Below are 16,321 nucleotides of genomic sequence, written 5' to 3'. Positions count from 1 at the left end.
AATAAATAAATAAATTAGTAACTGGGCATTTATCTTATGCCTGAATTAATGCACGTTTAATGTGGGAGTTAACACTAATGCTCATTAGTACATAGGCCTCTTAGAATGTTCAAGATGCTTCTTATCAATATCGCAAGGCATTAATTTAATAGAAATACCTGATTTTCTTGTCAACCTATTAAAAATGTTTGTAGATGCTATTATTTTTAATATTTAACAGAAATATAATCAGTTTAAATTTATAACACCATTAATTCTCTAGTCATGATATCCCCAGAAAGGTTATTATTGCTTTCAGCTCATTTTTTCCCATTGGAAATTATTGTTTTATTAATATGGGACAATTCCATTATTAAGTTTAGTAATATAGGTCACTGGAAGGTGGGAAATGACCTCAACCATCACAGGCCAGCCATTGGAAACCCACAGGACCTCTATTAAAAATAGTAAAGCAACCACTGGTTTCTTTTGGCTTGTCTGGCGATGCCCTGTGGCCAACCACAGCTATTCGACTGCTGGCATGGCACTCTATGTGTCATTCAATAATTAGATCACACAAAGTAAGTGCATAGAAAAATTCCAAAAACCATCTAAGTTATAATTTAAGGTGACTCACAGAGGGAAGTATCGTACAAGGTTTTTTTTAAGGTATCATTGAAAGTGCCAGTTTTTAGTCCAAAAACGACACTACTCACTTTGTGTGCATTGTGAGCTGTCATACAGACCATTTTCAGTGCAAATTCAAATCATTTACCAATGTCAGATCTCTATCTTAAACCCAAAAGTTTTGTTTATTTTTTTCCTCTTACCTTTTTCTTCTGTAAATAAAAATAAGATAGAGATCACAACATTAAACTGATAAGATGTGAAAATCAATTAATTTACAAACAAGGGACCCAAACTAAATTGAATGGACAGTGTCTTATATTTGTTCCCACAGGAATGTGAGGGGTTTTTTGTCTTAGTATTGGGGTTATTTTTTTTTCCTTTTTCACCCTTTCTTTGCGATTTTTACATTTTTTGTAATATTCTGCAAGGATTTTATTATGACTGTGTCCTAGAGTTGGTTTGACATCCAGCTGGGTTTGAGGGCTCGCCTAACAGTTTTCTGATTGGTCCATGCATGCGGTTGTTCAGTAATCAGTATGCCCTACATAAAACGGAGTAGCTGGGTGCAGATATTTTAAATGCAATAAGACTTTCTGTCCTGCAGTTTCAGAGTAAGAGAGAAGAGTTTTTGTGATTACAGACTGTTTTTCTTGTATGGTGACTTGCATTTTCCTTTTATTATAGTGTATGAGATGCCCCTGACATAGTCAGTACTGCCAAAACACTAGCATGGTCAGGCTATAGTTAAGGTGGCATTTCATAGCTTTCCCACCATTTGCATTCTTGCAACAGTGTTTGACAGCTTTTTCTGCTTCACAGCCATTCCACCTGAAGAGCTGCCACAGACTGAGGAGTAGATTTTAAAACCCCGGAGCGCGTAAATTCCGGGGTTTACACGCATGGTTCGGCCTTACGCGTGCCAGGCCAAATTTCAAACGGGCCCGGCTATGCGCGTAAACCCCGGGATGCATGTAAGTGCTGGGGCTTTAAAACAGGGCGGTCTGGGGGGAGGGGCAGGGCAGGGCCATTTGCCGCTGTGCCTGGGGATTGCTCACCGGCAGGGTGCTGGCGCGCACAACTTGTTCCTGCTCCTTTGCAGGAGCAAAAGGTAAAACAAAAAAAAATAGGGGTAGTTAGGATAGGGATAGGAGGAGGGTAGGATAGGGGAAGGGGAAGGGAGTTTAGAGTAGGGGGTTGGGAAGTCCCCTCCCAGTCTGCTCCTTAATTGGAGCGGACTGGGAGGGAACTGGGGAAGGCCCAGATGCATCGCCACGTGATTTTGAAAAATTATACCCTCCTTTGCGAGCGCAGACCTGGCATTTTATAACATACACGCACCGGGTAGTGCGCGCACATGGACGCACATGCGTACTTTTTCAAAATGTACCCTTAAGTGTTCTGTTTTTCTATTTCTGCTTTTTGCTGTTATGTGCACAAAAAAAAAGAAAAAAGAAAACGTTATTGGGTTAAGACATTGGCCAATGATTTGAATTTCTGCTGAAAGTGCTCTATAAGACAGCTCACAATGCTCACAAATGACTAAGCTTTTAAAGGGGCTCCGCATGGAAAATTAGCATTAAGGTCCTGAATTTAAAAACCATTTACATGCTTAAAACTGGACTTTTAAACATGTAAATGAACTTTTCCTGTGTAAGTGGGCTTTTGAAAATGACTACAATAGTATGTTACATAGTGTGTAACTACTTTGAAAATTCACCTGATAGTGTGTAAGTATCCTGTATTCACGACCATGTATTTTATAAACATCAAGAAGCCATATTCAGTCACTGGCTAGATTACAAAGTTAGCTGGCTAACTTTGGAAGTATATTTAGTAGTGCCGCTACACTATTGAATATAGCCAGCTGTCTTAAAGTTAATCGGATAACTTTATCCAGCTAGCTTTAGGCCCGTTCTACTTTACGACCAGACTTAGCTGGATAAGTTATCAGGCTAACTCTGATTATCCGGCTAATGCAAACCTGGTTAATGTAACCCCCAGAGCGCCCGTAAGTTATCTGGTCAAATTTTAGCTGGATAAGTGCTCAAATATTCATTTAACTGAATAACTTCTCAGAAATCCATCCAAATGCCTCTGAATACCGACCTCCAAAAGTATGCACATATTTTTAGTTTTGTGTACACATTTATCTGCATAAAAACAGAGCAATCTAGGGGCATTCTGAGGTGGAGCTAAGAAGTACATGTAAAAGTTGTTATTTTATAAGAGACCTTTGTGAATACGTTAGGTAATTTATTTGTACAATTTTATGCCTGATAACTAGTGTAATCGATAGGCTGTTGTTGGGTGGGAGGTATGGATGATCTGGGGAAAGTTCAGGGTGAAGTAGTAGGAAGGTCTGTGTGAACAGGAGACTAATTAGGTAAACTAGTGAACGCATCAGCAAACTGGTGATTTCAAGTATGCACACAAAGTTTAAAATGCACCTATTTCCATGAATAAATCAGTGTTATGCATACATAATATATTTTTTTTCACGTGTAAAATATCCATGCATATAAGATAGGTAGAGAAAGTGTGCAAATATTCACACATACTGAAATATAATGCTGAACTATGCAGTATTTTATAAAATGGTGCAGCAATCCATTGCAAGGCGATAGCTAAAGCCAGAAGAATGCTGGGCTGCATAGAGAGAGGAATATCGAGTAGGAAAAGGGAAGTGATTATCCCCTTGTACAGGTCCTTGGTGAGGCCTCACCTGGAGTACTGTGTTCAGTTCTGGAGACCGTATCTCCGAAAAGACAGAGACAAGATGGAGGCGGTCCAGAGAAGGGCGACCAAAAAGATAGAAGGTCTTCATCGAATGACTTGAGAGATTGAAGAATCTAAATATGTACACCCTGGAGGAAAGGAGGAGCAGAGGTGATATGATACAGACTTTCAGATACTTGAAAGGTTTTAATGATCCAAAGACAACCACAAACCTTTTCCGTCGGAAAAAAATCAGCAGAACCAGGGGTCACGATTTGAAGCTCCAGGGAGGAAGACTCAGAACCAATGTCAGGAAGTATTTCTTCACAGAGAGGGTGGTGGATGCTTGGAATGCCCTTCCGGAGGAAGTGGTGAAGACCAGAACTGTGAAGGACTTCAAAGGGGCGTGGGATAAACACTGTGGATCCATAAAGTCTAGAGGACGTGAATGAATGTGGAAAAAATAATTTGCATTCACAAAAAAGCAGGGAGTAGCTTGCTTGTTATGGCGGTGACTACCCCAAACCAAATAAGCCTGATACTTCACTTTCAATGCATATCCAGCATAGGTCTCTGCTTGAACGGCAAGGGAGAAAGACTGATACTTCACACACATCCAGCATAGCTCTCTGCTTCAACGGCAGGGGAGAAAGACTGATACTTTACGCATATCCAGCATAGCTCTCTGCTTCAACGGCAGGGGAAAAAGTCTGATGCTTCACTTTCAATGCATGTCCAGCATAACTATCTGCTTCAACGGCAAGGAGGAATGAAGAAAAGAGGATCTATATACAGACAACAACCAAAAAGGACTGAATTACATAGTCTGGGAAAACAAATAAGCATGGGTGTAGCTTGCGTATTGCGGCGGTTACTACCCCTAACTAATTAAGCTAAATATTTCACATAGATGCCGTTCTAACACTGCTCTCTGCATTAATGGTGGGGGTAGAAGGGAAATAGAACCAAAAGGTTACTAAGAGCCAAGAGTAACAGATAAGTATGAGAAACAAATGTGCATAGCTTGCTGGGCAGACTGGATGGGCCGTTTGGTCTTCTTCTGCCGTCATTTCTATGTTTCTATGTTTCTAAATGTCACTGAAATTTAGGAATCTACAAATCTAGAAATGGCTCAGCCAGCCACTATGATCATTTCCTTTCTATTAAATTTGGATAAAGAGTGGGTTCAGAAATTATTTTTTAGAAATATTAAAGATAAATTTTGTCAGTTGGATGTTAGAATGTTTCCAGATGTTACCAAAGACACCCAGAGGAGGAGGAAAGAATTTCTCAATTTAAGGCCTAAATTGCTTCAAATGGGAGCATTGTTTAAATTAAAATTTCCATGCAAATGTTGTATCACATACCATAATGCAAAGTATTATTTTTTTCAGCCATCACACCTGATAAAGTTTATTACAGATAAACAATGTGAACAAAATTTAGGAGCTACAACTCCTGAGTAATATAACTAGGAATGCTCTACGAGATGGAATTAGGCAACCCCAGTGAGATTGTCTGTTATTTCTTAATTACTTTTCTGTGAATGATATGCTTTTAAAATGTTTCTTGTTCAAACTCCCCCATTTTTGAGGACTTAGAAAAATATGGTTTATGAAATATTTCCTTATTTATAACTTTAAATGTATATCTATGTTTGGATGGCCATCCATGTATATCAAGGTATTCTTGATTGTATTTTTGAAAATTTTGAGAAATAAAAAACAAAATCCTTCTGGAAAAAGATTAAGGGGTTTTTAATTAGGAAGGCTTTTAGCAGCATGTAGGCACTACAGTACAGCAGATAAGGGTCATCATTATTTTAATTGTCCTGAGCAGGCTGTTTGATTTATTTTGTGTTTTATGTCTTTGTTTTACTGTAGTTTGCTTTTATTTATTAATGTATAATAAATGTAATGTTTTTAGATGGTCTGTAAGTATGTACACTGCCTAGAAATGATTGATAAGAGAGTTTTAAATTTTATAAAGAAAATAAAGAAACAAGGAAAGAAATAGAGCCTCCCTTTAAAAGCTAGTTTTGGAAATAGGGGAAATATATTTTATTTTTGTTTTGTATTATATGTGAAAATAAAAAAATAAGGTTGTATCCATTTAGTTTCCTGAGTAAGCTTGACAGATAAATTTACCCAATTAACTTAAACTAAACATTCAGTAGGGATGCTGTGCCACTGAATAAATCCCATTAAAACCAAAGTTAACCCAATGCATTTATTCATCTAGCATTAGGATAGCTCTTTGATATGGCTTAATTATTTAGATAACTTAATTCAACCCAGGAATGCTCCAGAACACCTCTGATTTATTCAATATTTTTTATCCATCTAAACAATTACCCAGATAAATGAAAGGTGGTCTGTGCATTAAATCCCATGGTTTGTCTTGCTAATTTCTGAACCTAGCAGGACAAACCTTTGAATATGGACCTCCTAGTGCACTAGAGATTTCAGTGTGTGTCTCTATCTGGGTTGCAATGGGAGCATCTTTAGACTCAGTGAAAAGATTGGGTAAGCTCCTTTCAAAGGAGTAAGGCAAGAGAAAGCAATGTAGAATCTTTCCATTTCCAAAGTTCTTCTAAGAATTGGAAGAAAGTTCTTCCTCTGCTGATCTTCAGGAAGGAGAAGATACTATCCAACAAGTGGAATATAAATCAAATAAATAAATAGATCCTGGAAGAGAGCACAGTCCTGGTTAAGGTGTCCAGAAAGTTTCTAGGACCAACACAGAAGTCCACTGTGACCTTGAGGGAGATAGAGAAATATGCTATCTTGTCTGGGCAGTATAATATGGTATCAACAACAAGTTACTTCATATTGGGAGGAGATGCACCAGTATAATATTAAAGGAAAGGAGAAAAGTCTGTTCAGCCAAAGTGCAGCCGAACAGGAGTTCCAGGTATTGTGGGCCGGATTTTAAAAAAGTTACGCGCGTAACCCTTTTAAAACTCCCCTGCGCGCGACGAGCCTATTTTGCATGGCTCGGCGGGGCGCAAAAGCCCCGGGACACGCATAAGTCCCGGGGCTTGCAAAAAGGGGCAGTCGGGAAAGTGTCCAGGGGGCATGGTTTTGGATAGGGGGTGTGTTCGGGGGCGTGTGGGCGGTCCGGAGACATGGCCGAGTGCCCCGACACAGTGGCCTGTGTCGGGGCCTGCCACACCAGTGCGCGAAAGTTACTACTGCCCGGAGGCAGTAGTAACTTTTCTGATAAAGGTAGCGGGGGGTCTAGATAGGGCCGGGAGGGTGGGTTAGGGAGGGGAAGGGAGGGGAAGGTGTGGGGGGGTGGAAGGAAAGTTCCCTCCGAGGCCGCTCCGATTTCGGAGCGGCCTCGGAGGGAACGGGCAGCGCGCCGGGCTCGGCGTGCACAAGTTGCACAAATGTGCACCCCCTTGCGCGCGCGTATCTTATAAAATCCAGCGTACTTTTGTTCGCGCCTGATGTGCGAACAAAAGTACGCGCGCGTGCTCTCTTTTAAAATGTACCCCAAAGGGTATACTAGAATGTATAGGAATTCCCTGGAAATAGTCAGTGGGGGAAACTTTCACAGTGAACTAAGGAGATCCTGACTGAGTTATTCTGATGAATGGAAAGTGTAGATTCTTCGTCAATTAAACACATTGTTTGTGAAATTATTTTGCTCGAAAATGTTTTCCTACAGTAATACTATTCTAAGGGGCTGATGCTATATTAAACGTGGAAAACGGGCGCTGACTTTTCAGCACCTGCTTTCTTGATGCGCTCATGATGCCCGCAAGGGGAGGGGTGCCATGCTATAAACAAATTAGGGGATCGCACTAGCAAGGAGGCGCTAGTGTCGCTTGCGCAACCTTAGCGCCTCCTTGCTAACGCGACCCTGCCACGGCTGCCGGTTATGAAAACTGACGCCAGTAAATATTGGAAATATTGGGGTCGATTTTCAAAGACACACGCGGGCTTCCATGTGCACTTGGTGCCTAGTGCATGCACATGGATGCCCCAATTTTTTAACGTGTACGCATCACCACATGCACATAATAAAATATGACATCCATGTGCACACTCAAATTTTATAATCAGCTCATGCATATGCAGGCGGGTTTCATCTCCCACACGCAAGGAGTGGTATTTTACAAAAATATGCATGGTGAAGCAGGTAGGCCTTTCCCAGTTCCCTCCCAGTCCATTCCAATTAAGGAGCGCACTGGGAGGGAACTTCCTTATACCCCTACCTAAGGTTCCTACCTTTTCCCTTCTCCTTCCCTTCCCTTTCCTTCCCGACCTCTAACTATCTTCCCCAACCAGGAGATATGCCCATGACTGGGCCCTTTCAAAAATGTGCTCGGCGCGCGCAGGGCCCGGCCATGCGCGTATTACCCAGTATTTGTGCGTGCACGTGTTTTAAAATTCACCCAATTGTGTAGAGTACATTGAAATCATGAAGAAATATTTTTTAATTATTCAAAAGTTAAAGAAAAATCAGTAGTCTTAGCAGTCAGATTCGGAACATGTATTGCATGTTTCTCCTGCAGCTAAAAGCAAATTGAGGTAATGTTTGAAATACAGAGTTGTCAGATAAGAAATGCATTTCTTCTAAACAGTATGTCATGGGCTTCACCTGAGCAGTGATACTTTACAAAATAGCATTGAGCGAAGCACAGTGGTCTAGTATATTGCTGAGCTGGAACTATTGAAAAGATGTTTCAGGCTTTCAGATACATTAGATTAGAACTCCGGATGTCAGATCCCATATCTGAATCAACATATACAATGTATCTTCACTGTTCATATTGAAAATTTGGCATCAAAATACAAGGATGGAGACTGAATTAAACTATTTTTCTAAGATGGGAATGAAGATAAATTTTTAGTTATTGAAATGTTAAAAAAAAAATCAGTAGCCTCAACAGTCAGATTCGGAACATGTATTACATATTCATAAAATTTACCACTAATATTTTTAAGTATGTGTTGTATGTACTGATACATATAACACATATTTTAAAAGAAATACAGTAAATAATTGTGTGCTCCTTGTTCCGCTTGGGGGTGGACCCCTCTTCTTAGTCATCGATGTAAGCGGGGCGACCATGGAGGAGTAATTGGCAATGAAGCTTCGATATCAACAAATGTTGATATCCTCCCTATTTATCAGAATTTCTTTGCCCCCCCCCCCCCCCCCTCCGTTTAGATAGATAACCTCAATCATGCTTCCCACTTAGTTACTTATTTCCTGTATAATCTACTCTGTTATTTGTATGTTGTTACTGTTCCTTATATAATTATGCGATAATTGTAAAGCCTGTTGCTCAGTTCTGTTCTCTGTAAACCGACGAGATGTTCCCAATGTTCGTCGGTATATAAAAGCTATTAAATAAAATAACATAAATAAATAGTGAAGCCTAAGAACCATTACAAGGCTCGAAGCCCAACTGGCTGGGGCCAGTCATGGATTCCTTGGACTTTCTTCGGGTCCATGGAAAAGCGACTGTCAGATATTATATATCCTAGGAAAGGCAAACAAGTGCGTTCAAACAAACATTTTTCTAGTTTAGTGTATAGATGATTCTCTCTTAATTGTTGGAGGACAATACGAACATGTTCACGGTGACTTTCAATGTCCTTGGAAAATATCAGAATGTCGTCAAGGTAGATGACAACAAACCCTGAAGATCTCATTCATGAAACGCTGAAAGACAGCTGGGGTGTTACACTGCCCAAAGGGCATGACTACATATTCATAATGGCCATCCCTAGTATTAAATGCTGTTTTCCAGATGTCATCAGGTTGGATGCGTACTAGATTATATGCACCTCTCAACTTCAACTTGGAAAACACTCTGGCGCCTTCAAGGTGGTCAAATAGTTCACTGATAAGGGGTAGTGGGTAACAGTCCTTGCACGTTATGGCGTTGAGACCCTGATAGTCAATGCACGGACGAAGTCCACCATCTTTTTTCTTCACAAAGAAGAACCCCGCTCCTCTACTGAAGAATCCAACATCTCCAATGCTTGATGATGTTGTTTTACTGTAGCGGCCAGTCCTGGAAGGGCCCTGGAGGCAGAAGACTCTGCCGAGTCCTTGGCCTTGGCAACCAGTTGCGCTCAGGGATGGACCCCTGTCCTGTGGCAGTACAGGGACTGTCCACAGTGGGAAGAGGATATAAGTAGACAGAGGTGGTGTATAGCTTCACCACTGGAAGCCCGAGGTCCCCCCAGGTGCAGCACATAGGGACCCAGGCTGCTTGGACTTAGGTGGGCCTCATAGGGTCTCCTGGGAGAGTAGAAGTCCGGCATGCACACAGACACTAGAGGAGCGCTATCGGGTTTGAGGCTGGAAACAAGTTGGAGGAGAGTGAATCAATATAGAGATGGTGAGAACAAGGCTAGGGACAGAGCCAGAATCAAGCAAGTGCAGGCGAGCAAGGTCAAAGTCTAGGAATCAGTCCGAGGAGTGGTCAATGAAGCAAGGATCAAGATCCAGAGGTCAGGCAAAGTTGAAGAGCAGGCAGAGGTCTTGGGCAGGTGTCAGGCAGGGAGGCAGGTCAGGAATAAGCTGAGGTCTTTGACAGGCGGCAGGCAGTCAGGCTGGTCAGGAACAAGCTGAGGTCTTTGGAAGGTGGCAGGCAGACAGGCAGGTCAGGAACAAGCTGAGGTCTTTACCAGTATGTCAGTCCGGGGTAAGACCAGGGAGATGAACAACGGACACTGGAACAAGCAGGGCAAGGGAGCAGGTACAAGCAGGAAATGGAAGTGAAACAGAAGGATCCTGGAATGAGACTAGAAACAAGCAGGCAGGAACACAAGCAAGGGCAATCTCAGGAACAAACCGACCCGATTGTCAAGGCAAGGAAGTGGGGCCAGGACATAAGAACATAAGAAACTGCCATGCTGGGTCAGACCAAGGGTCCATCAAATTCAGCAACCTGTTTCCAACAGAGGCCAAACCAGGCCACAAGAACCTGGCAATTACCCAAACACTAAGAAGATCCCATGCTACTGATGCAATTAATAGCAGTGGCTATTACCTAAGTAAACTTGATTAATAGCCGTTAATGGACTTCTCCTCCAAGAACTTATCGAAACCATTTTTGAATCCAGCTACACTAACTGCACTAACCACATCCTCTGGCAATACAAATTCCAGAGCTTTATTGTATGTTTAGTGAAAAAAAAAATTCTCTGATTAGTCTTAAATGTGTTACTTGCTAACTTCATGGTAAGCCCCCTAGTTCTTCTATTATTCGAAAATGTAAATTACCGATTCACATCTACATGTTCAAGACCTCTCATGATCTTAAAGACCTCTATCATATCCCCCCTCCGCCATCTCTTCTTCAAGCTGAACAGCCCTAACCTCTTCAGCCTTTCCTCATAGGGGAGCTGTTCCAACCCCTTTATCATTTTGGTTGTCCTGCTCTGTACCTTCTCCATTGCAACTATATCTTTTTTGAATTGCGGTGACCAGAATTGTACACAGTATTCAAGGTGCGGTCTCACATGGAGCGATATAGAGGCATTATGACATTTTCTGTTTTATTAACCATTCCCTTCCTAATAATTCCTAACATTCTGTTTGCTTTTTTGTCTGCTGCAGCACACTGAGCTTATGATTTTAAAGTATTATCCACTCTGATGCCTAGATCTCTTTCCTGGGTGGTAGTTCCTAATATGGAACCTAAAATCTTGTAACTACAGCAAGGGTTATTTTTCCCTATATGCAATACCTTGCACTTGTCCACATTAAATTTCAACTGCCATTTGGATGCCCAATCTTCAAATCTTGAAGATCCTCCTGTAATGTATCACAATCCGCTTGTGATTTAACTACTCTGAATAATTTTGTATCACCCGCAAATTTGATAACCTCACTCGTCGTATTCCTTTCCAGATCATTTATATATATATATTGAAAAGCACTGGTCTAAGTACAGATCCCTGAGGCACTCCACTGTTTACCCTTTTCCACTGAGAAAATTGACCATTTAATCCTACTCTGTTTCCTGTCTTTTAACCAGTTTGAAATCCATGAAAGGACATCGCCTCCTATCCCATGACTTTTTAGTTTTCTTAGAAGCCTCTCATGAGGGACTTTGTCAAATGCCTTCTGAAAATGCAACTGCACTACATCTACCTGTTCACATTTATCTACATGTTTATGAACCCCTTCAAAAAAATGAAGCAGATTTGTTAGGCAAGACTTCCCTTGGGTAAATCCATGTTGACTGTGTTCCATTAAATCATGTCTTTCTATATGCCCTATGATTTTGATATTGAGAATAGTTTCCACTATTTTTCCTGGCACTGAAGTCAGGCTCACTGGTCTATAGTTACCCGGATCGCCCCTGGTGCCTTTTTAAAATATTTAACATGATTTCAATCAGGGTGCGCCGCAGACCTATACCCCGCCCTGGAACCTACATCAGGGAGGCAGATCCACGCGTGCACACGAGTAGGGGCATGGCTAGCTGCTGAGATGCTGAGGCCCTGCGTGAGGCCTGGCATATGACCAAATGCCCGGCGTCCGCCGCCATGGGATGCCAGGGCTTAGCTGGACTTGCAAGAGCTGCAAGGGAGACAGGTCTGGGACCCGCTGTGTGACCCCAAAGGTGAGCGGTCCCGTGCGCAGGATGACCGCGGGTGGGGCGCGTTACACTTATTAGGCTCACATTTAGAAACTGTAATACATGTAGGCTAAACCATGGCAGATGTGCACTAATATTCAAAGTAATCCAGTCAACTTTGCTGGCAAGTCTGGTCGGACCAAAGAGTTGTCCTAAAGTTAGCCAGAAACTTATCTAGCTAAAAATTTAAGATAGCTGGCTATACTCAATAGTGTGGCTGCACTATTGAATATACCTCCATAGTTAGCAGAATAAATATATCTGGCTAACTTTGCTACCCAGACAGTGTCTGAATATGGACCTCATAAAGACTACAAAGCCCATCTAGTCTGTTTAGTTTTCTTTCACATATTAATATCACAGACTCTGCTTGAACTCTTGCTTTCCCTTTATTTCCCCATAATGAAGGATTCTGCATACCCATCTCATGCTCTTTTCAATATTAATCCTATTTTTGTAATAGCTTTCCATGTTGGTCTTTGCCAGTTTAAAAAGATAATAAAAACCTGTTTTCTAGAAGTCTCATAGTACCGACAGATGTGGCACAGTTTTCAGGCAATAATCAGCACAGCAACACCCATATTTCCTTAATCCTAATAAGTTCAAAATTAAAAATAATGTATAATAGATAACTTATCTGGCTAAAGTTAGCCAGATAAGTTATTAGAGATATTCTGTGGGATAAACAACATGCTGAGCATTCCCAAATAAAGTTAATTGGGTAAACATTCCAGAATAACTTTGAATCTAAGAACATAAGAACATGCCATACTGGGTCAGACCAAGGGTCCATCAAGCCCAGCATCCTGTCTCCAACAATGGCCAATCCAGGCCATAAGAACCTGGCAAGTTCCCAAAAACTAAGTCTATTCCATGCTACTGTTGCTAGTAATAGCAGTAGCTATTTTTTAAGTCAACATAATTAATAGTAGGTAATGGACTTCTCCTCCAAGAACTTAACCAATCCTTTTTTAAACCCAGCTACACTAACTGCACTAACCACGTTCCCTGGCAACAAATTCCCGAGTTTAATTGTGCGTTGAGTGAAAAATAACTTTCTACGATTAGTTTTAAATGTGCCACATGCTAACTTCTTGGAGTGCCCCCTAGTTTTTCTATTATCTGAAAGAGTAAATAACCAATTCACATTTACCCGTTCTAGACCTCTCATGATTATAAATACCTCTATCATATCCCCCCTCAGCCATCTCTTCTCCAAGTTGAAAAGTCCTAACCTCTTTAGTCTTTCCTCACAAGGGAGCTGTTCCATCCCCTTTATCATTTTGGTCGCCCTTCTCTGTAGCTTCTCCATCGCAACTATATAACACTCAGTTCTGCAGACTTTTAAAAATAAACACACTACCTACTGCTTACTAGCTACCTTATTGACTGACTATTTAAAAATACTGTCTAACTTGTTTATTCACTGCCTTTCTGACTATTAAAAGCACAAACACACAAACACACTAAATAATATTCCCAAATAGTTCACTTTGCCCCAATACTTTTAAAAAAGACAATGTCCCAAGCAAAAACTTACTGATTCCTTTCAGCCACCAGCAAGGTGATCCTCTCCTCTCAGTGTTCCCACTGGAATTTCATTTTTTAGTTCCCTCATAACCCTGGGGTGTATACCATCCAGTCCTGGTGATTTACTTCTCTTCACTATGTCAATCAGGCCTACCATATCTTCTAGGTTCACCGTGATTTGGTTCAGTCCATCTGAATCATTACCTATGAAAACCTTCTCCGGTATGAGTATCTCTCCAACATCCTCTTCAATAAACACTGAAGCAAAGAAATAATTTAATCTTTCTCTGCGATGGCCTTATCTTCTCTAAGTGCCCCTTTAACCCCTCAATCATCTAACAGTCCAACTGACTCCTTCACAGGCTTTCTGCTTTGGATATATTTTAAAATGTTTTTACTGTGAGTTTTTGCCTGTACGGCCAACTTCTTTTCAAATTCTCTCTTAACCTGTCTTATCAATGTCTTACATTTAACTTTCTAGGTTTGAATATTGCCAGTTAGGTTCCAAATTTAAACCCAGATAACTTTAATCAGTGACATTCAAAGAATATCACTGCTTAAGCACTTAGAGAAAACTCAAATGTTTCTGAGCAGGCCTCTCAGCTTGATCATCTACATCCCCCTCCCCCATTTAAAACAATACTTGCCAATCCCTTCTCACCCCAAGCCCCCTCCTCCAAATACATAAAATACATTGTGGGTCTTTAGGCCCTAAAAGCCTTCCTCCCTCTTTCCCCTCTCCCAAAAAGTTCAAAGATGAACTAAGAGAAGGACCACAGCATAATGCCACCCTCCCTTTCTCCCAAACCAATCTCAAGTCCACTCTAACTCTCGCATCCCACCCATACCCCCCCATTAGGTAGTATGAAACTTGGGTCCAAGGGGAAACCACAGGCAGAGTCAGGCAAGAAGAAGTTCAAGCTGGAAAGTGCATCTGCAGTCTGCTTCTAATCTCATCTCTGTTCCTATGGTACAGGGGCAGGAGAGGACATTGCCAGTGAAGAATAGCATCAGCAGTGAAGGTTAGGGGCGCTAGGAGTTCTGCACCCAGATTCCTCCTGAGCAGTGTCTGTGGTAGATTAATAATGAAAGTTCTGATTCAGAAGAGACAGGTGAGGGTTTCTCAGACTCAGAGACACAGAGCTAGTAGTAGCTGAGGAGGGTTTGAGGAGTCTTATTCCTAGAGATCTGCTCCAAGAGACAAGAATGCGATACAACCAAGAAATTACTGTCCCCATGAAGAAGAATGAAACAAACCGGAAGGTGGTCCCACGTAGCCAAGGCAAAAAACAGAGGGGACTACCTTACACTGTGGCAAGACTTTTATTAGAATTGCCCGACTCAAATACAAGCTGAGTTTCGCCAAAAGGCTGCATCAGGGGCTAAAACAATCAAGAACAATAGATATTACCACAACAATGCTCTATATTAAAAATTATAAACCAATCTGCTAGAAAATGGATGATTGCTCATCTCTATGTAACTCTGCCATAATAGTCTACACTCATAATATTCATATATAACATACATATTTAAATCATTAATGTGCAACGTGACCCATTCACTCTATTTTAAACCTACTACTATTTAAAACAAACATCATTTTTATAAAAAAAATTGTTTTAAAAAATAGTTTTAAAAAATATATGAAAACACTGAAATCATTACCTTTATGCTGTAACCGTATACTCACAGCTACATATATCAGTATATCAATCTGACCATTAGTTGTTGCAGTAAAGCTGTTAATAAAAATGATCATTAAAAAACATAAAATGAGAGAAAGTCTCGTATACACAAATATATCAATAAATAATATTAAGAAACCATATGCATATCAAATCACACGTACAGACTATAAATAATATTCATAATACACACATCTAAAGCTGAAAATTATAAAAAACTATGACATCATTTCCTGTGAAATGTGTCAATCACGTAGTCAAGGAGACAAAATTCTAGAGAAACCAATTTCAATATTAATCAAAAGCATGGCTATTTTCACTGCACCCAAAATAAACATTACATCATTTCCTTTATTGCACAGTTTATGTATATTTATACTAAGTTTTTAGCGATAAAAAAATGGTTTTAGCGCTAAAATGTGTTTAGTGCGATTTGTCAATACAATTTTGTTTATTTATCAGGCAGTTTTAATTATATCTGCATTGTTGTCATTTAAATGGAAGAAGTTATGAGTGCACTGATATTGAACTTACTGTAATAGTTGATTGCTGTTTTATAATTTTCAGCTTTAGATGTGTGTATTATGAATATTATTTATAGTCTGTACGTGTGATTTGATATGCATATGGTTTCTTAATATTATTTATTGAATATTTGTGTATACGAGACTTTCTCTCATTTTATGTTTTTTAATGATCATTTTTATTAACAGCTTTACTGCAACAACTAATGGTCAGATTGATATACTGATATATGTAGCTGTGAGTATACGGTTACAGCATAAAAGTAATGATTTCAGTGTTTTCATATATTTTTTAAAACTATTTTTTAAAACAATTTTTTTATAAAAATGATGTTTGTTTTAAATAGTAGTAGGTTTAAAATAGAGTGAATGGGTCACGTTGCACATTAATGATTTAAATATGTATGTTATATATGAATATTATGAGTGTAGACTATTATGGCAGAGTTACATAGAGATGAGCAATCATCCATTTTCTAGCAGATTGTTTATAATTTTTAATATAGAGCATGTTTGTGGTAATATCTATTGTTCTTGATTGTTTTAGCCCCTGATGCAGCCTTTTGGTGAAACTCAGCTTCTTTTTTGAGTCGGGCAATTCTAATAAAAGTCTTTCCACGGTGTAAGGTAGTCCCCTCTGT

Source organism: Rhinatrema bivittatum, chromosome 8 (assembly GCF_901001135.1).
Source record: "Rhinatrema bivittatum chromosome 8, aRhiBiv1.1, whole genome shotgun sequence".
NCBI classification, from domain to species: Eukaryota; Metazoa; Chordata; class Amphibia; order Gymnophiona; family Rhinatrematidae; genus Rhinatrema; species Rhinatrema bivittatum.
Note: the sequence above shows the minus strand (reverse complement) of the source record.